The 23,159-nt window shown below is 37.1% G+C and overlaps 1 protein-coding gene and 1 non-coding gene across 5 annotated transcripts in view; one reads left to right on the plus strand and one right to left on the minus strand.

Moving 5' to 3' along the window:
* CPED1 (cadherin like and PC-esterase domain containing 1) overlaps positions 1-23,159 on the plus strand; it is a 307,276-nt gene that overhangs the window by 203,606 nt on the left and 80,511 nt on the right. The window lies entirely within an intron of this gene.
* LOC119468848 lies at positions 3,896-4,001 on the minus strand. The gene has a single exon (XR_005197618.1). It is a non-coding gene; the product is annotated as a U6 spliceosomal RNA (small nuclear RNA).

Genomic DNA, 23,159 nt, shown 5'->3' on the forward strand with positions numbered 1-23,159 from the left:
GATACTTGGGGGAATAGCGTAAAAGAACTATTGGATTCATGCATTTTGCCACCTTTTAGAATATTAACAGCAATCCAAAATCTTCTAAAAACACCAAGCATAGAAAAAGACAGCGTTTTTAAAGATTAACAAATAGTTTGCAGGTTTATTGGGAAATTCATGCCCTGATGAACAAAGGATACCATAAGCCTACACCCTGCAGTCTGCAATGTAAGCCTGTTAGAGAAGACTTCTTGGAGGAGGTGACATCTGAGATGATTTTGAAGGACCAGTAGAAGGAAGGCTGAGGAGATGGATGCTATTTTTGCAGGCGAGGCCTTTGAATTGAAACTTGGGGCTCTTTCTATGGCTGTTGAAATAAGAATGCAACAGCACAATTATGTACAATCTTTGTTCATTTTTTATTCTCTCCTTCAGTTCTCCAGATCCTTTTGGGGTGGTGGAATGCCTGTGGCTTTCGGACTAGTGTGGCAAAACAGAAAAGTTCTAATTCACTCAAATTTTGGTAGTTATTGGTTGCATGCCTCTGAGGCTTTTTTTTTTTTTTTCATACTTTTGGGTCCAAAACTCTGAGAGGTATGTAAGTTTCAGACCTTGATCAAAATGTATTTTTAATTGGTGAGCTCATCACAGAAATTGAGAAAGATGGTAGGAAGAAAAAAAGGAAATGCTATTATTTAAGCAATTCAGTTTTGAACTTTCCTTTAACATCATTTCCCTGGCTTACCAACAAACTGGCCCTACAGTTAGGTCCACAATCAATATTTTATTTTAGTCAGTGTTGTTTGATCCCTTGTCTAGATGTCAGCAATCCAAACACTTTCTTGACAATAAGTGATATAAGTAGACCTTACAAATACATTGAAAATATCTTGTGCAGTGATCCCATTTCTGGCATTATGAGTAAATTAGAGAGCCAGAAGCATGTCCATTTCCTAAATATGATTGGCTCTTTCTTGTGTCATCTTATTCTTTCACTGTTTTCCCTCATCCTTTCCTACAAGGTATGTATGCATATACAATTTGAGTAACCCTAATCTGAAAATCCAAAATCTAAACTGCTCTGAAATTCAAAACTTTTTGAGTACTGATGTGAGGTTCAAAATAATGCTCACTGGAACCTTTGGATTTCAGATTCTTGGATTAGAGCTGCTCAACTGGTAAATATTTACTGCAAATATTTCAAAATCGAAAAACATCTAAAGTCCAAAACACTTCTGGTTTCAAATATTTTGGAAGAAATATACAATGTATAAGATGGATGATATACATGAGTATACATGCTGCTTTGTGTCTGTGCTTTCTAGAATCAACCATGACATCCCTCGAGTACCAGAGCTAACTAACCTTGTTATTCTTTGTACCCAACACATAACTTAATATGGTGAATAAAATGTTTGGCGCATTATGTTCAAACTTGAATCACTACAGGTCAGGCTTTGAGGGGTAAAGCAGACCAAGAGTTATTTAGAAGTCAAGGGAATAGACAAAGAATGAAAGGTTAGAGAAACTTTTCAGGGAAAACTACATTTTATTCATTTCTGTACTTCAATACAAAACACATACTACAAAATAAATAATAAATATCCACGCCTGATGACAAAGAGAACACTCTTATATCAAAAATTTAAAATAAACAAAATAGATAGGATCTTTATGTTTTCCACTGAGGAGAAGTAGAGCACTTCCCCACTGACTTTCTGACAATTTGTTGTCAGGCTGAACCATGTATTTTCTGGGAACTTGATCAAGTAAAATCATTCTGGGACACCAAAGTGCTTTCAAAACCTAGATCATGTTTCCTTTTGGATCAGGGATCTGACCAAGAGCATATAGAACTCTTAAGATGGATTAATTTTTACTCTGCTCTTCTGATGTGTTTCATTTATCATGTAATAAGTTGACAAAGGGACTGAAATACACAGAGACATGGAATTTTGGGGTTACCCAAAAAAACCTCTGCTGACTCAGTCAAATTTGCGGTTTATATTTTAGCCATTGCTACGGTTAATTTCTGTTTGTTTTTACAATGCATATGAACAAATGTTTCATGAAAAAATTAAAAGAGAAGAAACCAAAAGTGAAATGTGAGCACTGTTAGACTGGCCAACATTTATTAAAGATACCAAGCTAAATGATGGAAAATGTGAACAATCTGGGTTACTTTAGCTGAAAAAATAAACCATTAGTACCCTAATACCTTTTAGACTTGTTTGATAATTATAAGAGCTTTTCTTTCTTTTGTGTCAAAGTTCCTATTGGGTCACTTCAACTAATAAAATCAAAATCAGATTTATTTAATTTCTTCTTTAATTTCTTCTTCTCATAGATCATCTGAAAATGTCAGCAATGGCATGGTATGCTCCAAAATTCTAAAGAGTGAGTTAAAAGCAAATGAAGGGGAGGAGACTCAGGGCAGAGGAAAAGTCAGAAAATAGAGATAAGTTCCCATTTATGATCACCTACTATGTGTTAGTGTGTACATAGCCTTTCAATAATCCCAGTATGTAAGTGTTGTTAACTCTACAGAGGAGGAACTTAAAGTTTTAAAAGACTAGCAACTTGCCCAGAGTTAGTGGTAATTAAGGTTTAAACCTAATTTTGATTTACGTTAAATTTCTACTACTTCATATCTCTTGTAAAACTCAGGTGCAAGATTAAGACATGCCTGACACAAAAACTCAGAAATAAATCGGAAGTATTTTCTTATATGTATATGACGAAGTGAGAGTTAGAAATTAACATCTGTGGACTTGATTTATCTGTACAGTCTTGGCCTCTATTAACATGGATGAGCAAGTGCTGTCTCTCTCTCTCTCTCTCTCTCTCTCTATATATATATATATATATATATATATACACACATATAGTTTGTCTTTTGTCTTTGTCTATATATGTACACAAAGACAAACAGTTTTGTCTTTGTCTCTCTCTCTATATATATAAAATAAACTATATATATATATATATATATATATATATATATATATATAATATTTTTTTTTTTTTAGATGGAATCTTGCTCTGTCACCCAGGCTAGAGTGCAATGATGGTACCATCTCGCCTCACTGCAACCCCTGCCTCCCAGGTTCAACTAATTCTACCTCAGCCTCCCGAGTAGCTGGGACTACAAATTTCTGCCACCATGTGCAGCTAATTTTTGTATTTTTTTTAGTAGAGACAGGGTTTCACCATATTGGCCAAGCTGGTTTCAAACTCCTGACCTCAAGTGATCCTCCTGCCTTGGTCTTCCAAAGTGCTGGGATTACTGGCATGAGCCACCACACTAGGCCTATAATATATTTTTAAATGATAGCAGTAAATAGTGTTCATGGCACTACCTGGATAATACTGATAAAATATACTTTAATTAACATGGACCAAACTATAGATTTATTTTACCATTTTTCCAGGCAATTGAAGCAGATCATATATGGTCTCCACATATCAAAACTGTAACTGATGATTATTTCAATTACCAGCTAAACGTGGTTTGGGGTTTTGTTTTTCTGTTAAATATGCCAAGCTTTTAAACTCAGTATGTCTCATTGCTTATTTAAAAATATAATATGGTGTGAAGGATAGGAGTTCAAATGTGTGCATTGGGACTTTCTAACGTCTCAGAAAAGAAATTTTTAATTTTTATAAACTCATTACAGAGAACTAAAATGATCTGTTTTTAAAAACAACGCTTTCTTTCATTAGTTGTTTGTTTTTTTGTTGTTCTGTTTTGAGACAGGGTCTCACTCCCTCACCCAGGCTAGAGCGCTGTGGCTCTTTCACCATTCACTGCAGCCTCAGCTTTCCAGGTTCAGGTGATCCTCCTGCCTCAGCCTCCTGAGTAGCTGGGACTACAGGCTTGTTCTGCCACACGCCAGGCTACATTTTCTGTTTTAAAAATATGGAACGCTCATGAATTTGCATGTCATCCTTACACAGGGGCCAAATTAGTCTTCTCTGTATCATTTCAATTTTAGTATATGTGTTGGCAAAGCGAGCACTATTAGTTTTTAATATTATGTTTTCCCTTGCTTAGTGTACTGCAATGTATAAACTACCATACTAAAGTCTCCTGTTTTGGTTGATTTGCTTATTAGTTCTTTCAAAATAGGAGATACAAATAGAAACATGTAAGACCCCAGACCTTCATAGACATGATGAAATATCTACAAAGATATCTACAATGTTAACCCAGGAAATCTTTGTGTTGTTAACAACTTAATTTTGAAGAAGCAAAAAATAATTTAAAAATATTTTTGTGGCCAGGAGCGGTGGCTCAAGCCTGTAATCCCAGCACTTTGGGAGGCTGAGGCGGGTGGATCACGAGGTCAAGAGATCGAGACCATCCTGGTCAACATGGTGAAACCCCGTCTCTACTAAAAAAAAAAAAAATACAAAAAATTAGCTGGGCATGGTGGCACGTGCCTGTAATTCCAGCTACTCAGGAGGCTGAGGCAGGAGAATTGCCTGAACCCAGGAGGCGGAGGTTGTGGTGAGCCGAGATCGCGCCATTGCACTCCAGCCTGGGTAACAAGAGCGAAACTCCGTCTCAAAAAAAAAATTTTTTTGTTTTATTCTTTCCATAATTTAGTTACTATCATTTTAAATCACGTTTCATTATATGAAAACACATACTGAAACAAAGAATTGCTCATTTTCTAGTGATTAATTACAGGTACATCAACATAGATAATGTTCATAATGCCAGCACAAATTTAATTTTAGAAATCTGATCATTTTAAGTCAAAGAAGTACATCTAACACACTTAGGCCAGGTTGAGAATTTGAAATATTGCTTTCAATATTTGCTCAGAAACCAAATGTAGAAAAGTTTATACAAGTCATGGACCAATCGTTACTACATTTACCCCAGGGATCTTTTTACTCTTCTCTACTTGGTAATAAGGGAATAGGGAAATTTGCACTCATATCTAAGAGCTGTGAAGAACTTCCAGATAGCTATGCATTTTGAAGAAAACAATTATCTTCAGTGTAAAAAAATTCAATAAATATGAGTTTATTTTTCTTTCAAAAACAGTACTTGCTACTTATTCCTGGTGTCTTGTCTTCTAACAAAACCTCAAGCTTGGTTGGTGTTTGGTCTGAATCTGTGTTCCTATGAGTGCCCTGTAAATTGGCCTTGGAGAAATAAGGGTTTTCTTGAATCCAGGAAGTCTCGTTGTATTGTTTGGCTGTTATTTGGTGCCTTGACTATAACACATAAAGGGACTATGTGGCTTCAGTTGCCGCTTTCCTAGAAGGCGGGGAGAGGGGGGAGATGGTGTTTAGTGGGTCTGCCGCCTGAGTAGGCCAAAGTAAACCCTGTTGTAAGTAGCGCCTCACGGTGGAATACATTCTTTTGCCAAGCATGTCATTCAGTTTTCAGAAATAATTTAGCTGCTTTGGGATGTGGGGAGCAGGAAGGAATTTTGCTATTGGCTGCTGGAAAAGTCCTGGTGAATAAAATGGTGGGGAGAAGATTGCTGAGAACGACCTGCTGCTAGGAGCTGGGACGGCAGGGCGGGGGGGCGGGCAGTTGAAACTTCAGTCTGCTTAGTTGGCACTAGCTGTATGCCGTCTGCTGTGAGTCCTGTGAGAAAGCTGCCTGCAGGCTGCTACTCAGTGAGCAAGCAGCCTCGATGATACCTTCTGACTGCTCACCACCATCAGGCAAATGCTTAATCAGCAGCTTTTGAAAAGAGCATGATTAATAAACCCATAAAACTCTCTTCTCTGATTAAAGCAGCAACTGTGTGACGAAATCTATTAGAGCTTAGTTAGAGGCCATTATAGTAGAGAAAGTAAATTATTAAAGGGGAGATTTGTAGGCACTCTAGGAAAACAGATTTGGCTGGACTTGGTCCTGTCTCCCAGCTGTGAGAATTAAATAGGAGTCTGGGGCCATGTAAAATTTAGTGCAGGACATAGTTATAAGACAGCAGGGTAAAATGCTATGACTGAAAGGCAGCAGCTCTCTATGAAATGCACATTGATTTTCAAAGGCTGAAGAGTGTTTCTTCAGTTCCCCATGCTACTGTACGCTGATAGAGAATAGATGAGGCTGACTTTTAGATCACACTTAATTTTCTTTTTTTTTCTGTCAACTTTATTTTTAAACCTTTTCCCATAAGTCTAGCTCATTAGAGCAAAAGAACTTTAATGAGATAATGAGTATAAAGTCAATTGGGAAAGTTTAAAAACTCCATTTGGTTGTCATTACTGTTATACTGGACTGAACCCGATTTTCGTTTCGTGTACATTTATTGAAGTAAGGATATCAAATATAAATGTTGATAAATGTTTGCTTCTCCAGAAGTGCACACTAAAATAATGCACTTTTTAAAAGTAGCTAATCCACAAGTTTCCAGTTAGTAGAGCTTTATTTTTATTTTAGTTCTTCCTTAAAAAAAAAAAATGTGTTTTTTTCTAGAGAGTACACGATAAGTCCTGGTACTAATAAGAGAGCATTCCTAAAGCAGGTTTTAAAAGTAATAGCAAATTAGTGCGTTACTCTCATTTTAAAATTTATTACAGTATGCTCATTTCCTTACTGCTTTACTCTATAAATGTTTGCTGATCATGAGCAATACATGACATCACATGAAAGTACTGCCAGGGATACAAAAATAATAACAGCAACTCTAATACCTTTACTATGACTGCTGCTATGGATAACACCGAATTACTTACAAAGGGCAAACTATACATCAAGCACTGTTCTTAGCACTGTACAGAAAGTCATTTATTCCCTGCAACTACCCTTTGAAGTAAGTCCTATGATTATCCTTCTTTTCATACTTGAGGAAACTAAGGCACAGAGAGGTTAAGTAATGCCCTGTGTTAAACAGCTCGTAATTGGCAAAGCTAGGATTTGATTCAGGCAGAATAATTGCTACAGCTGAGTGTGTATATATGGGTGTTTTTTGCGTGTGTGTGTGCATATGTGTTAATAGCAGTAACACATTTTCTAAGCATTCTTAGAAAAATGCTGAGGGCAGAGGTTGTAGAGTTCTAGCTATTGGGAGAGCTGTGGAACTGACTTGAACCATGAACTTGGAGCTGGATGTGCCGAGATGGAAGCTGAGCCTGGCAGCACAAGAGTAGTGAAGCAAGCTGTCTTAATTGCCTCATCTATGGTGTATACAAAGTTGATATGGATGGTAAGGCCAAGCTAGTAGACTAAACCAAAATGTAAACCCAAGGGTCAGGCTAGGAAGTGTGGCTTTTGTTTAATGACAATGGTAAATCATTTATTTTTATTAATATTAAGGAGATATGTTCAGAAATGTGTTTCAAAGTTTAAGTCTAATAACAATATGTGGTTAGATTGCAATAGAGAAAAACTGACACGTGTTTAGAATAAGATTACAATATAAAGTCAAAAATAGTATTGGGGTAGCAGTTACGCAAAAGACAAGGTGGTGTCAGCAGAGTTCATTGTTTAGGAAAAAATCACTCAGTACCTTATATCTTGGCATTTATAAACTAGACAGTCTCAAAAAATACTATTGAACCAAACTGACAAAATGAGAAGGCTTTATTATTCAAATACGACTTCTTAGTGTGACGAGCACACATCTTTCTTGATGTTTTTTTATAGCTTCTTAGATAAAAGCTCATTTTTGATCTACATTTGGTATGGTTTCCTGTGCACGTGCTATGCTTCTGCGTGAAAGACGAGTAAATCAGATCCATTTTCATTGCAGTTTTCCTTGGATGACAAGTGTGAGTGGAGCAAGCACACTTTCGCCTAATTGGAAGCATCTGCAGTTTATTTGCCATGGCGTTGTTTCCTATTTTTTTTACCCTGACTCATGCTTTACAGAGTGCTGCCCAATCCTGCTTATTTTCGTCTCACTGCAGCTTTCACATCAGCTGCCATCAGGGTTGTCTTCTCACTACTCTCTGAAATTCATTGCACCAGAGCCTTCTCTGCAGCTCATGTGAAATATAGCTGTAGATTCAGTTGATTATAAGCTACCACGTGCTGGCATAATGATTTCACTGATATGGCATGACTTATCAAAGCATGTGATTTTCTCTTAAGTTTCATTCCTATCAGTGATTAAATGCACTGTCTCTATCGGTTATTTCTGAGCCTGTTACATGGACCTTCACATCTGGGAAGATTCCTCTGAAGTAAATGTGATAATAGAGGGATTTTAACTTCTGCTTTTTTTCCCTACCCACCAAAGGGTAGTATTTTAGGTCATGAGTAACAATGATGATGCCTTTAACAAATTAGATTCAACACCAGGGAATAACTCTGTGGTCTCTAACTACCGAAAACGATTGAAATTCACAGAAATGTATATCTTCTTTTGTAAAGTGCCTGTTCATATCCTTTGCCCACTTTTGAATGGGCTTGTTAGTTTTTTTCTTGTAGATCTGTTTTAGTTCTTTGTAAATTCTGGATATCAGCCCTTTGTCAGATGGGTAAACTGCAAAAATTTTTTCCCATTCTGTTGGTTGCCAATTCACTCTAATGACTGTTTCTTTTGCTGTGCAGAAGCTGTGGAGTTTGATTAGGTCCCATTTGTCTATTTTGGCTTTTGTTGTCAATGCTTTTGGTGTTTTGGTCATGAAGTCCTTGCCTACACCTACATCCTGAATGGTTTTGCCTAGATTTTCTTCTAGGGTTTTTATGGTGTTAGGTCTTATGTTTAAGTCTTCAAACATATGAAAAAATGCTCGTCATCACTGGTCATCAGAGAAATGCAAATCAAAACAACATTGAGATACCATCTCACGCCAGTTAGAATGGCAATCATTAAAAAATCTGGAGACAACAGATGCTGGAGAGGATGTGGAGAAATAGGAACACTTTTGCACTGTTGGTGGGAGTGTAAATTAGTTCAACAATTGTGGAAGACAGTGTGGCGATTCCTCAAGGACCTAGAAATAGAAATTCCATTTGACCCAGCAATCCCATTACTGGGTATATATCCAAAGGATTACAAATTGTTCTACTATAAGGACACGTGCACACGAATGTTCATTGCAGCACTGTTTACAATAGCAAAGACCTGGAACCAACCCAAATGCCCATCGACGATAGACTGGATAGGGAAAATGTGGCACATATACACGATGGAATATTATGCAGCCATCAAAAACGATGAGTTTGGGTCCTTTGTAGGGACATGGATGAACCTGGAAACCATCATTCTCAGCAAACTGACAGAAGAGCAGAAGATCAAACACCTCATGTTCTCACTCATAGGTGGGTGTTGAACAATGAGAACACATGGACACAGGGAGGGCAGCACTACACACTGGGGTCAGTTGGGGGGAAATAGGGGAGGGACGGTGGGGGGTGGGGAGCTGGGGAGAGATAGCAAGGGGAGAAATGCCAGATGTAGGTGATGGGGAGGAAGGCAGCAAATCACACTGCCACGTGTGTACCTATGCAACCATTTTGCATGTTCTTCACATGTACCCCAAAACCTAAAATGCAATAAAATAAATAAATGGGGAAACAAAAAAAAAGAAATTCACAGAAATGAGATCGGAGTGATGGCTTTGAAATAGGCATTACAAATATACATTAGCATTTGTAATTGGAGAGCTAAGAAGAACATAACAAGGGGTCTTAGAGCCCAGCATTACTAGGTGTGGTTCTCTATGATTTATAGGCTGATGTAGTGAAGGGACAATAGGGACAGCCCACACATGAGGTATAATCATCAGTAAGAGTGTGAACACCTTGGAGAATAAGATGTAACTCACTGGCTTTCCCAACCATAATATTCAGTCAGCAATGTTGAAATATTTTAAAAATTTTCATTGGGTATATGGTCTTTCTGTGTGCTGTAGAAAAATACAAATATATAAAAATGTTTCTATTTTCTAAGGCAGTGTCAGCCTGTGGAAAGATAATGTGAACCACATATGTAATTTTAAATTTTCTAGTAGCCACATTTTTTTTTTTTTTTTTTTGAGACGGAGTTTCGCTCTTGTTGCCCAGGCTGGAGTGCAATGGCGCGATCTCGGCTCACTGCAACCTCCGCCTCCTGGGTTCAGGCAATTCTCCTGCCTCAGCCTCCTGAGTAGCTGGGATTACAGGCATGTGCCACCATGCCCAGCTGATTTTTTTTGTATTTTTAGTAGAGACAGGGTTTCACTATGTTGACCAGGATGGTCTCGATTTCTTGACCTCGTGATCCACCCACCTCAGCCTCCCAAAGTGCTGGGATTACAGGCGTGAGCCACCGCACTTGGCCGTAGCCACATTTTTAAAAAAAGTAAAAAGAACGGTGAAGTTAATTTAAATGATATATTATTGGACCAAATGTATCTAAAATATTATGTTTCAATATATAATCAATATAAAAATTACTAGTGAGACATTTCACAATCTTTTTTATATTGTCTTCTGAATCTGGTGTGTGTTTTACCCTTACAGTACATCTCACCTGAGACTAGCTGTGTTTTAAGTGCTCAGTAGTCCCACACGGCTCATTACTACCACATTGGGCAGCACAATTCTTGGTACTTTAAAAGCCAGCTGGTATAAAATGTTTCATATGATGATAAAGGAGCATACATGTAAGATTTTCATAATATTATCATATTCATTATTTAATGAATCAATTAGGGCAATGTTTCCAAGTGCGTGACCTAAGACACATTAATTTTCTTATAAGGTATTATGCAAAAAGTGGTGCGCAAGGATATAAGATCAGAAAAATTCTGGGTTAAAGAAATTTTATTCGGCCTCTCTGCTGGTGAAAACCTCAGGCGTGTTGATGCAGACTGTGGATTTCCAGGAGGAGAATGTGTATACACTTCCTATTCTTAATTGGTCATGAAACTTTTTTTCACGGAGCATCTCTTGGGCCCAGTGTTACAAGGAATACACTGTGGGAAATGCTGATTTAAGCCTCAGATAAGTGATGTAGGAATCTGGAAGTCAGAAAAAGGCAAAATGGAGGGGTCCTGGGAGTCTGTTTGTGAATGTGGGTGTACCTTTGGTTAATTCATCTCAAGTGTGTACAGCAGAATTTATTACAGTATTTGGCTGGCTCTGCACCTGGCTATCTGCCCACAAATTTTAAAGTTTGTTTTCCAAAAACAAAGAGTCTTATTTACATTTTTATCCCACTTTGGACCAAGCACAATTAACATTAAATATTTGTTGAATTGAATGAAACAGAAAGTTCCATACAGACCAATGCAAAGCAGGGAATTTAAAGAGAAAGGAACTTTTCTAGCCCAAGAAGAGAGACAAATCCCACCAAGAAGTTAAGGTCAATGAGGAAATGACAGTGAGAGCAATAGGGTCATCACAGCAGCACAGGACCTCTCAGCTCCTCTGGACATTCAATCTCAGAGTCACTCACAGGAGAATATCCACATAAAAGGCAAATCAAAAGAGGAGAGAGCAGTGAAGAGAAAGTTAGACAGAGCAAGGCAGAGAATCATATGAAAAGCTAACAAACAAAAGCCTACCTTCACTGTAACATGTGTGGGTGTTTCTGCCTTTAATAGCTCAACCTCTAGGTTTTTGAGAAAATCAGGTCTGAGATAAAAGGTAGGAGGAAATCTACATCAGATGGGAAGGTCAAGAACCAGAGCTTGGGGAACAAACTCTAGAAAATTTACTCTTCTACCCAGACACCCTAAGAAAGACAAACTTTACAGAAATAAATTATTTATCAAGACCAGCCTGGTCAACATGGTGAAACCCAGCCTCTACTAAAAATACAAGAACTAGCTTGGCGTGGTGGCACGCACCTGTAATCACAGCTACTCCTGAGGCTGAGGCAGGAGAATCCTTTGAACCTGGGAGATGGAGGTAGCAGTGAGCTGAGATCACGCCACTGCACTGCAGCTTGGGCAACAGAGTGAGTGAGATGCCATCAAGAAAGAAAGAGAACGAGAGAAAGGGAGAGAGAGAAAGGAGGGAGGGAAGGAACGGAGGGAGGGAGGGAGGGCAGAAAGAAAAAGAAAAGAAAGAAAGAAAAAGAAAGAAAGAGAAAGAAAAGAAAGAAAGGAAGGAATGAAGGAAGGAAGGAAAGAAGGAAGGAAGGAAGAGAGAGAGAGAAAGAAAGAAAGAAAAATTTAGAGAGGACTGCCCAGAAAATTGACTTCTTTGCAGCTTTTTGTTGTTTTTCTCACACCTAGATAGGGAGCAAGTAGCTCATACTTCTACCTGGTAAGCCCTCTACGAATCTAATTTCTGAATCCAGTGATAAATACAGCCCTTCACAGAGGAAGATAGAAAGCAGAACATAAAGTAATCTCAGCTTTATCTTCCTCCTCCTCTGCTCTTCACCTAATCTGCAGCTTATATTTTTCCTCATCTGACAAATCCTCATTTTAGAAGTAGACTTTCCCTTTGGCCTGAACACAAACGAAATGAAAGATTTCCTCCATATTCCACCACTGATGAGAATTTTGTAATGTTAGATAAAACAGAAATATGGAACAAAATTGAGTATGCTAATGAAAGTGGGGTATAGTATAGCAAAATTAATCCTGCAGCCATAATTGCAATGACAGACTGTTCCCAGAACTTCTGGATACATTTCAGAGAATAATTTTTCCTATTCTAGACTTAGACATCAAAAAGAAAAGGCAATTTTCTTAATTCTACTCCCAGAAAGCATCTCCAGAACATTACCTCTGACCTGGCTTCCAAACACCAGACATACTCTTTCAGCTTGTCCTTCCAAAGTTTTGGCCACCCAAAGAATGCACCAGGCTGAAGATCAAAGAACTCTGCTGGTTTACACTTGGCTTCTGGGAAAGCTCTGTGTTGTGCCTCTGCTGGAATTAGCGCTGTCTTCCTCAGAGGAGCCAGCCACAGGAATAGGGCAACCAGTCATTGGAGACAGGAGGAAGTGGCGAGGATAGCATGAGTGCAGTGTAAAAGCTACACTCCCTGCTTCCCAATGGGAGACAATGACTGCCATAAGAGGGTTTAAGCCTGGGAGAGCTGTATCCTGGGAGAGAGTATTTCTTGTCCCTTAACAGAGGACTGATCTGTTACCCAATGATCCAAAAAGGAGAGGCTCATTATTGTCTCATTTGCAGGCATCATTTGGAGGTAGTCTTCTATCTAGAAATTATGATCATCGTTAGGTCATGATCACAACAAGACAATTGTTTCAAGAAAAAAATTACTTTCCTATAGATTTTTTCTACAGTTGGGCTCCAGAATTTTAAAAATACATTCTGATTTATTATTTCAGTTGACCAGTAAATGAAGCAAGGTAGGGAGTCACTAGACTGATAGAAACTTTAGGACTGATGAAAACTGTTTCTCTTGTACCTGCCATCACTACCTGGCAGTAGTGAGCAGTCTGTAAGTATTTGTTTAGTAAATTAATGGATACCCATTTTGCAAGTGGTGAGCCTGATTGGGAAGTAATTAATGATCATGCCAAAAAATAGGAAAGATGTTAAGTAGTTGAGTCAATGCTATAACCCAGGTCTTCTGATTCATTTCCCAAAGAGCCTCTAGGAAGGCTGATCGACCCAGTGAGTTTTCAAAACATGTGGTGGTTCACCAAGTTCCTTTTTTCTAGAATTATTCCCTCCTGGCTGAGGCTTTTGCTAATTTCTGAAACCAGTTGTTCCTATTTTAAGATCCACTGACTCGCAGCCCATGATAAATAAATAAGACACACCTGTCTCGCCACCAGAGGACATGATACATCCATTCCAAATCTTTTCCACCCTCCTCAGGCTTTCATCCCTATGCCCTAAGTCCCAACAGATTGTTAAGAAGATCAAAGACAGCTAGGATAAAACTACATCTCCAAATCCTTCTATACTTTCACAGATCCCTTCTCTAAAAGGGAGCTGTCGCTACTCTTAGAGGATAATCCCTCCCCTTTCCTCAGACCTCACTACCTCCTTTCTCCTGGGAGCCTGGGCCCACCAATTAATCATTCTTCAAACTTATCTTTGCTACTGCCTCCTTCTTCTCTGTCATCAAATATACAAATCACCCCCATGTTAAAAAAGAATATCTTTGTGACTCCGGGTGACATCTTACCATCTTTCCCTTTCCTTCTCTGTCAACAGATAGACCCCCCAGCATGGCTTCCCCTCTGCCAACAGACCATTCTAGACCATCTCAAATGTCACAGTGGCTCCCTAACTGCCTCTGTGGGCCTTTTCCTTAGTTAAGACAACAGTTGCTCTCAGTGTAGTTGAGCAGTAAGTCCATCACCCTCTGTCTCCCTCCTGTGCTGCTTCTGACTTCCTTGTGCTGAGGAAACTCTGAATTTTCTCTCTGAGGGAAACAGGGCCACTGGAATTGTTAACAAGTGTATAATAACAGGAGGAATTCTGACTAGATGTCAGGGGTGGAAAGGGTAACTGTATTAAATGAGTAGATTATGAGGCTATATTTTGTTTTGGTATTCAAGAGCAGAGGAACAGAAGAAGAATAAAGAAAGAAAAAAGATGGGAAGCTGCTGGTCAGTTGCATGTCACATGGCAGGGCTGGCCCTAGGTCTTGGGGCTGTCAAGCAAAGGGCCAAAAGAGGCAAGAATCCACGTCTCCACTAGAGCACTTGCATTTGCACCTGCACTCAGTGAGGGTTCCCAACCCTCACTCTCAGGGAGGTGAGGAGGAGCTCAGAAAGGAAAGATCCACCCGAGTCTGTATTTCTTCAAATACCCCACATTTCAGAACGCTTGCAGGAGAAGAAACACCTACTCTAAAAACCTCTTTTGCCTATTTAATGATGCTTCCATTCTAGAATCTTTGTTCCAAAATTTGAGAGGGGGCCACTGTTTTGATTATAGGTTAGGTTAAAAAAAAGTAAAACAAACCAAAAAAAATTATATCTTTTTCTTTCTTGCTGGGGTGACCAGAAGAGACTGAGCAGATTGGGAGTCTAAAAGCCCGTAATAGTTTTACAAAGTAGAAGCCCCTGAATGAGAAAAAGGATCAGAAAAAGGATAGGGATGCTGAAGGAAAACACCTCTAAGTCAAAAATAATGGAAAGGCCCAGCCTCACTCATTGTCATCATAGAAAAGGCAGAAGGAAGTGGTATTCAGATATATTTCAAGTCTACCAGTCCACACATACCTACAGGCAGCCATATGTCAGACTTTGCTCCTATGGGTGAAAATTAGGTGCTCTACCTCCCCCAATCTGAACTGATCCTCCAGAGCGGCTCACAGAACCTGAACAGTGTCCACACTATATTCCTTGTCCCTTCACAGAGGACTGGTCAGTACCCCCAATGATCCAAAAAGGAGAGGCACATTATCTCATTTCCCCTGATACAATACTAGTTAAAAGTGGAAAGAATTATAAACAGAACATTACAGCTTCATTAAGCCCATGATGCAGGTCAAGTTTCCTGGCAGCCGATTCTGCCCCAGGCTAGTGCTAGACATGTAGTCATTTACAGGCAGAAATAATAGAGGATTATATAGTCCTCTCTGTGCAACATGTGTTGAAGCTTTATATAGCTATTAATGTTCCTTTCCTGCAGAAAACGGTCAGATAAATATAACCAAAAGAGGGTCATTGCCTAATCCTGATGATTCAAATGGGTACTACAGGCCACCTCCATAAAACATTGGTTTTCTTTTCTGGGATGCAGTTCCTTTTCATTATTAAGCAAAGCAAAGGCTGATCTCTCTGGAAAGCAAAGTTTATTTTGCTGATGCGGATTTCAGATGAATTTTAAATACTATGAAAACTACATTATTAAACCTGTTGACAAGTATAGTAATTATTATAATTTTTATAAATTTTGAAGATTTTTTCCTAAGTTTGCATATGTCATCAAATGCAATAAGTTTTTTCCATTTTTAATGAGTGAAGTAGGCATACTGTCCTTTATTAGTCAGAACTGGAAAAAATATATCATTTTTTATAATGTGGGGTTTTATACATCTCACTCATCTGTCAATGAAGCAACACTTTCATTTTTAGTAAGTTAGTTATTGCATCCCTCTTACATTTTTTACCCTATGGGTAATTCTGAGTCTTTTATTCACTTTTCACACTGTTGAAAGATTTTACAGTCACTCCTCCATTTATATTTAGGAAACTCTATTTTAGGTACTTTGGTTATTATCTTTTCTTTGCACTTTCAGAGGTTTCTGGTATTGTTTGTGTTGTTTTTATTTTTTTCCTACTCCTGTAAATTGAGCTTCAATTAAAACAGATAATTTGTTCTTTTAGGAGTCCTGAAATGAAAAATAGAATTACATATGATTTTAAATACATAAATACAACATATGTCATGCATTTTGCTGACTTTTCTTGAAACTCTCAGCAGCACTCAGTTCTAGGATTACAAAGTTTGACCTAATATTTTTTTCCCTTTGAAAATTTTGCAAGCATTAGACACTGTAAGAACCTGTTGAGTTTAAATGTATTTTAAATACTCAGAAATTAAAAGGCTTTTTAAAACATGGATTGGAAGCAAGTAGAAAGCTGAAGGTTACCCAGCCAATTCATTTGTTACTCCAAACAGGATGATAAAAGCTGATTTTGTTCCAAACATAAATCCTAATGTCCACAAGAAAGGAAGTTCATTTCACATACAGGGAAACCCCACTAGACTGCTGCTTTTTCAGGATTTCTGTATTCAGGCAAATGTAGTAATCTGCTCCCTCTATGTAAGTACAGGCAATAGTAACCTCCCTTCTTCCACTTTGAAATCTGTTATGTCAATGGTCAAAGAGCTTCAACTGCTAAAGATAAATACCCATCATTCAAAAAGGAAAAAAGGGACCAAATCCATAGAAGTGTGGCACAGAGCTTTCCTTGAGATGCTAATGAAGGCCAAATAATGACATTTTCTCAATAAGTTTTAAACAGGTAATTAAGAATCTTTGACCTCTATTTCTCCAAAAGGCAAGCATTAACTAGGCCAAAGTGGGCAGCCAGGCATTGTGAATATTAATATCACAAAAAGTTAATTCATTTTACAGAAGGATATTTTGCATAATGGAAAACACTACTGATCTAGTTAGAATATAGTTTTCTTTACTAAAATCTATTAACTTTTAAAGCACATTTCTAAGATATAAAATAGCCATGATGACCTTTCATTAATGATTTTTAAAATATTTTATTATTTTTATTACAAATAATTTAAAATGTATGTAATAAATCACTGTATGTTCTTTCTAATCTTGCCCCAGACATCATAGTTTGGTATATATGCATCTAGCCTTTTTATTACTATAAATATTTACCAGTAAATGATACAATTCCATACAAACTTTTGTTTGTAACCCACATTTTTTTTTACTTATAATATTATAAATATCTTTCTAGATCAGTACATACTAATTTTATTATTTTTAATGGCTGAAAAAATATTGAGAATCGCTGAAGAAAGAAAAACAAATTACTTAGAATCCCACCACTTTAAAAAATGTAAAATACCTAGTGAAATTCCGTTCTCCACCTATCCTGTCATACTCAGTCATGTTATGCTCTGAGGTTAAATAGCATATAACAGTTGAGAGTGTATTCTTCAAGATTTTGCCCAAACTGACACTGACTTATTTATATACATACCTGCATAAATTTGTATTTTAAATAAAAATGAAACAATGCTATAATCGTGGCCTGCAACTTTCTTTTTTCTCCAACTTAATCTATTGTGCACATCTTTTCAGATGTAAATTTACCTTCATCTTTTAAATGACCACATATTATTTCATTATATGACTGTACTGTATTTGTCTAGTCATTTATTGACACACATTCAGATTTTCTTATGCTTTGCTACCATACATATTACTACAATGATGATCACCTTACATACAAGTCTTTGTATTCTTATATTCATTTCTATAGCAAAGACTTCTAGAAATGGAATTTTAAAAATTTTTAAGTGACAATTTTAAACTTTAATATGCTCTGCTAATTACTGTAAACAATGTGTAAGTATGCCTATTTCCCCACACTCTCACCAACTAATGCTAGTTAATGTCATTATATGTTAAAGTGAAAAATATAAACCAAATGATCATCCCAGTCCTGAGACACAGTGATAAAAATTGCACAGGGAAGTGCTTCATTAATTTATATACGTTGCTTAGAGCTATTGATTCTTCTCTCCAATAGCGCTAATTTCAGGTTCTTTTATTTCAAGGAGGTTATCATTACATGCCAAGAAGCTGGAAGAGAATTGTAATTTAGTATTGATAAAGTGTATATCTTAATACATATCAATGTAACTTAAAACCCACATTTATCCAGCAGATGCTATTGTCTGTATACTGTCCAGGTTTTTGAGGTCTTGGGGAAAATTCAAATGTATTACAATAGAGCACAATAGGTCTGATAAAAATGTCATGACACTGCAGCAAAGAGAATACAAATTCCTTCGGTCGGAAGGGAAATGGGTATATTTTTGGAACCCCAAACTCTTCTCATGTATCCAGACAGTTATTCCAAAATGTCCAAATTATCCTAATTTATTCCCCTTTCCTTCATTGCTCATACCTTTTTTTACACATCTCTTGTAACCTGGCTCCTTCCCCACCAGCCTAATGCAGACTTTCATCACCTTTCCCCTGAACAATTATAATGCCTTTTAACTCATATTCCTACCTCTAAACTCACTTGCCTTCTGTCTAGCTTTTGTATTTTGTATTTTTTAAGTGTGCATATCTAATTATGTTGAGATAGCCCACCCCACCTTCATCATCATTAAAATCCTCCCACCATGTCCATGGCATATTATCAGGATAAAAAATAATAAATGGCTACAGTATGTAATGTACAGCTTATTTTCATTTTATATATTACATATATGCATGTGTAATAAATATATGTATAGTATTCATATGAAACATGGTATGCATGTATAGATGTGTGAGGAAATCCAAACTATTACCTGTATTTTACATTTTCTTTTTTTTAAATGTATTTCTTATCTTCCAACTTTCTAATGAAATTATATATTATAGTGAACTAAATACAAAAGAAAGAGGCGGAGGGAAGATATTTTTATTTAAAAAGAAACCTACGTGTTTTTATTTTAAAATCCAGAATAATACAGTGAGTATGCGTTATAGAATCATACAGACTGTGTCTAAGTTCCGACTAATACCAGATAAATTCCTCAAGCTCTATAACTACCATTTGTTTAGAATATCTATTAAATGAAACTTATACTATCTAATTCACAGATATGTTGTGTAAGGTACACAATGTGATTAATGGCATGCAGTAGGCCTTTAATTCCAACCATGGTCACATTTATTGAGCCCTCACTATTTGTCATACATGGTTCTAGGCTCTTTACCTGTATCTTTTCATTTAATCTTCTGAACAATTTTATAAAGCAGGCCTTCACAGAGGAGGAAACTGAGGCAGTGACAGGTTGGATTTGTACGGGGTCACCAAACGGGTAAATGGTAGAGTTAAATTTGAATTATTTAGTCTGACTTAATAGCCCCACACTTAACCACTGTGCTACTAATAATATTAGATGTAGATCCTTCTATTCTCTTGTCATCATGCCACCCTTGCCTCAATGACTCTGGTTTCCAGCTTTCTGCATTCAAGTGAAGTTCACAGGAGAACTCCATAGTGTATGACCAATGCTAAGGGTACAATAAAGGGCAGCATCTCATGCAGCATGTAAAATATGATTAATATTTTTCAGAAAAGGAATTGTATTTTAAAAATTGATTTACTAACATAGTTCACGGTCTGAATAATGACCTTGTTATTGATATGCAGGAAAATTGCTATAAATGAGCAAAGAAATGGGTGGATTGACAGAATATGTGAGAGTAGCATGTGCATAATGTGTGACCTATGGAAAAAGGAAAGCTTGCAACTAATTCAAGATCTTATTCATTCCCAGGAATAATTTTGTTTGTTGTGCCAGATAGACATCTGTCATCACAAAATGTTTCTTTTGTTTATAATTTTAAGAAAATAGTAAATGGATGACAGTTGTTTCCATACAGCTCTGTGGTATTTTCTTTCTGTTTTTGGTCCTTGTTGTCACATATGAGTTTTTCACTAATGATCCATTATGAAATAAATAGCCTCACATGATTTCTTAGGTCAGTGTTTTTTATATAACTAGTCATTGGAACAGCTGACTCAGTTTATATAGATTTTCCTGGTCATAGGTTCTTTAACAGATAGTCAAAGGTATGTCATCAAAGATTACTTCTTCTCAGGAAATTAAAACTCTCTGAGATGGCTGAATTAGCTTCCATATAAGCAATGTCAACTTGTTACACATTTTTTTTAGTCAGCTTTATGAAACTATAAAAATTTGTTTGTGAAACATCTTACTATCGGCAGTGAAATTAGGCAACTATTTAAAAGTTTTTGCCACAAGTTCGTTTGGTTCTGGGTATCTATTCGTAGAAGAATAAAACTAGATCCCTATCTCTTGCTATACACAAAAGTCATATCAACATGAATTAAATCTAAGACTCAAAACTATGAAACTGCTAAAAAAAAAAACTTTGGAAACTCTCCAGAACATGGGCCTGGGCAAAGATTTCTTGAGTAATTTCCCAAAAGCACAGACAACTAAAGCAAAAATTGACAAATGGGATCATATCAAGTTTAAAAGCTTCTGTAGAACAAAGGAAACAATCATCAAAGTGAAGAGACAACTCACAGAATGGGGGAAAATATCTTCAAACTATCCGTTTGACAAGGAATTAATAACCAGAATATAGAAATCATATTAACAGCCCAAACAACAATAGAGAAAAATCTAATCATCCAGTTTAAAAATGGGCAAACAACAATAGAAAAAAAATAATAATTCAGTTTTTCTAAATGGACGAAAGATCTGAATAGACATTTTCAAAAGAAGACATACAAATGACCAGCAGGTATATGAAAAGGTGCTCAACATCATTGATCATCAGAGACATGCAAACCAAAGCTACAATGAGATATCATCTCACCTTACTTAAAATGGCTTTTATCAAAAGACAGGTAATAACAAAGAGTAGCAAGGATATGAAGAAAGGAGAACCCTCATACGCTGTTGGGGGGAATGTAAATTAGTACAGCCACTATAGAGAATAGCATGGAGGTTCTTCAAAACACTAAAGGTAGCACTATCATGTGACCCAGCAATCCCACTGCTGAGTATATACCCAAAAGAAAGGAAATTAGTATACAGAAGAGATAGCTGCACTCCTGTATTTATTGCAGCACTGTTCGCTTTAGCCAGGATTTTGAATCAACCTAAGTGTTCATCAACAGATGAATGGATAAAGAAAGTATAGCACATATACACAATGGAGCACTATTCAGCCATAAAAAAGAATGAGATCCTGTTGTTTACAACATGGATGGAAATGGAGGACATTATGCAAAATGAGGCACAGAAAGATGAACTTTACTTGTTGTCACTCATTTGCGGGAGTTAAAAATTAAAACAATTGAGCTCATGGAGATAGTAGAATAATGGGTACCAGAGGTTGGGAAAGGTGGGGGGTTTGGAGAGTGGAAAATGGGGATGGTTAATGCATACAAAAATGTAGTTACATAGAATAAATAAGATCGAGTATTTGATAGCACAATAGAGTGACTACAGTCAACAATATTATACATTTTCAAATAACTGAGGGAGTACAATTGAAATGTTTCTAACACCAAAAAAAAATGATGAATACTCGAAGTAATGAATACCCTATTTACCCTGTGATTATTGCACATTGTATGCCTATACCAAAATAGTTCATGTGTCCTAGAAGTATTGTATATTAGTATCCTACTATGTACCCATAAAATAAAAATCATCAAAACACACAATAAAGAAAAAGTTTAGTTGATCTACACCATTCTTTTTTTACTTAACTTTACTAACTGTCCCCCCAAAATTGTATTTAATGTAACATACTTTGAGAAACATATGACCTTACTAAGAATTATTATATCATTTTTATTTCCATAAAATTTTTAGAGTTCAAATAAAATAGGATTTTGAAACTTTATGTAATACCATAGGGAAAGATAAAAAATAATGACCAACCTACTGAATGGCTTATCTTCCTAGATAGTCGTTTTTCCCCAATTAGCAGCCTTAAGCTGTTAAACTATTCTATCATATACACATTTCCAATTAAAAGGAACATCTGAGGCCAGGCAGGGGGACTCACCGGGAATCGGTAGTGTCTAATGCTACATCCATTTTGGTTTTGACCTGTTGAAGTTAGCCAATTCAGTGGAGCCTTAAAACACAGTTGGCCTTTTAAAGATAAAGCAGAAGAACCACATAGTATTTGATCTGGGCAGAATAACAACTACAAAATTCTGAAACAAAGCCAGGCCTCTAACTTTAAAGCAGTGTTAGCTCAGTTCTGCTAGGCCAGGCAGGCATATCTGATTGGGACAGCAGTATCCCAGAAGAGCTGTGCCAATGCAGATACATGGCCTATTCTGGAGATCAGCTTGAAATACCACGTGGCTGTGGATTATTGAGAATCAATGGCAGAAGGCAGAGCATGTGACAGAGGAGGGAAACCCGGTGACTTCAGCAGAGTGGAGAGAGGCAACCTGGGGTAGTGTCACAGCATCAGCTTTTTAAAGTGAAAACCTTGGAGACTTAGAAATACGTGATCTATAAGAACAGATTTGCCAGACTTGGCCTTGAATGAAAGAGTCATTTTATCCTACAGGGAATTGTGACAACTGCTTAACAGTGATGATCAAATCACAGCAACAGCTTTCAAGTTCAGGAAATAATGAGATAAAGTAAAACCAGGAGGAATTTAAGACAAGCTAAAATGACACTCTTATATCTTGACATTTCTTCAATATACCTTATTTTATAACCAGGGCCATCTTGTCTTAAGTTCCTCCATTAAGACAGTTAACCCCTAATTTTGCATTGCATGGCGAAGATGATAGCATATTTTCCACAGGAAAATGCTGGCACCTTACTGGGCATGCTTGATGATAACTGACAGTATCAGAGCCGGAACTGATATGGCTGTGTTGGGTTCTGAACAAACTGCTTCAGAGTTTTGTAACTGACACCATATGCTTTACACAGTCCCCAAATGCAATTAGACAAAACCCATTCCCAATCTGTCCCAGACTGTCTTGTGTATTTTATGGCTGAGGACTGAATTGCAAGCTAACATTCACAGCCTGGAAGAAAAATTTGCAATTTATAAATCAGGGTCATACGTCTCAGAGACAAAGGATGCCCATTGCTTTGCAGGC

Source organism: Cebus imitator, unplaced genomic scaffold (genome assembly GCF_001604975.1).
Source record: "Cebus imitator isolate Cc_AM_T3 unplaced genomic scaffold, Cebus_imitator-1.0 Scaffold508, whole genome shotgun sequence".
Taxonomy (NCBI): domain Eukaryota; kingdom Metazoa; phylum Chordata; class Mammalia; order Primates; family Cebidae; genus Cebus; species Cebus imitator.